Source organism: Microtus ochrogaster, chromosome 2 (genome assembly GCF_000317375.1).
Source record: "Microtus ochrogaster isolate Prairie Vole_2 chromosome 2, MicOch1.0, whole genome shotgun sequence".
NCBI classification, from domain to species: domain Eukaryota; kingdom Metazoa; phylum Chordata; class Mammalia; order Rodentia; family Cricetidae; genus Microtus; species Microtus ochrogaster.
The window spans coordinates 85045615-85047366 of NC_022010.1; the positions used below are offsets into that span (position 1 = coordinate 85045615).

General features: G+C 33.0%; 1 pseudogene; it reads right to left on the reverse strand.

The window, feature by feature from the left end:
* The window catches only part of LOC101994144, a 3180-nt pseudogene extending 2788 nt beyond the window's left edge, over positions 1-392 (reverse strand).
* Between the last annotated feature and the right edge of the window lie 1360 nt (positions 393-1752).

Below are 1752 nucleotides of genomic sequence, written 5' to 3' on the forward strand. Positions count from 1 at the left end.
TAAATAAATAAATAAATAAATAAATAAATAAATAAATAAATAAATAAAATATAATCACCATACATTTAGTATTGTTCATTCTGAAGTTATATAGATCTCTGAGTGTCTAAAAAATTTCACAATGATAAATTCTTAATTCTAAAAAATAATCAGAGGGAGTCACTTAAGTTATCCTCACAATTCTTTTCATAAAGAAGATTTACAGCTCAAAGTTGAATCAGATTGATGGAGATATAGATAGATAGATCGACGGATGGACAGATGAAAATAGATAGATAAATATAGATAGATAGATAGATAGATAGATAGATAGATAGATAGATAGATAGATAGATAGATAGAGATAGACAGAGAGACAGATAGATAGGCAGGCAGACAGACAGATAGGAAGAAAATGAAAAAATATGAAGAGTGGGCAAGGGTCATTGTGGATCTCTATCCTCTCCTTCAGAGGCCATTTCTGCTTTCTTTATAGAGCATGCCTACTCTCTCTGAGGTTTCCACCTGGTCACCGGAGTCTGTTGATAACAGCTGGCAACACTTGCATCTCAGGTAGATGCATGCACTAATGTATCCCAAAGAGGCAAACAAATATCCACAGTGCTGAATTAAAACTATCACCGATGTTTTCTTCTGTGATTTTAGAATTTTGATAGGTTTAATGACGATTTCAGGTAAAAACAAGTATAAACATAAAACTGGGATGCTTTATATTAGCTGAATACATTGAATAAATAACAATATTTTTTATTCTAGATAAAGAATTGTCTATGGATTATCCATAAATGATTTTAACATTCACACAGTAACATAAAGTGGATAATATTCCAGATAATCAGTTAAGTGATTATTTCCAATGATGTTAATGTTGCAATGATTGGCAGTTGCTTAGTCTAGACAACTGCATATTTTATACTGAATAAAATGCTATGGTAGCATGAGCCTAAACTAAAACATTGTGAAAAGGAGATTTTTAAAGAAAATTTCAGGCCACCAACGTCATCACGATATCCAACAACCTGGTCGAACAAACGCAGGGCTTGGAACAAAGCCTTCTCTGATTCGGGGCTTTGCTCAGAACACTTAATCCCTTTCATAAGCCATGAATCAGGCTGTCTATTTTCTTGAAGCGATTATTTTTTTTCAATTTCCTCTCAGATTACAAATATTGCCGAAACACTGTCATATGTCAAACATAATCCAGGAAACGTCTAATGTGTGACAACAGAAGATGTCAGAGAAGGAACAGCTTCATGGCTCTAATATCTGTTATTATGGAGTAAAATTGATTAGCACCATCATGTTTTTCATGCTGGTGCAGTAATATCGGGATCTTTCCCTTTGTCACTGTTAATAAGAAATTATTTAAATATTCTAATGCAATTTATTTTTATTTTGGCCTTCCTTTCTGTGCATAACCACCAGGGTTATTTGATGGTTCCAAGCAGCAACGACCTTGACCAGAAAACACATCATTTCAAAATTAAGTGTATTTATGGATAATTCACAGCTAGAATAAAGTTTGGTATGTCTAAATATAACTATAATAACAGGAGTATGTACAAAACTTCTGATGATTTGTACACTGAAATGATTTGTAGCTACCCAGTCTAAAGAACTGTATATTTTATAGTGAACAGAACAATAAATAATGTCATGGTAGCATGTACTACAAAAGTGACTATTAGAAGTTTTCATGTAATCTGGCATAGTGGCAAATGCCTTTAACTGTGGAGATGGAGGTTCAGGAGT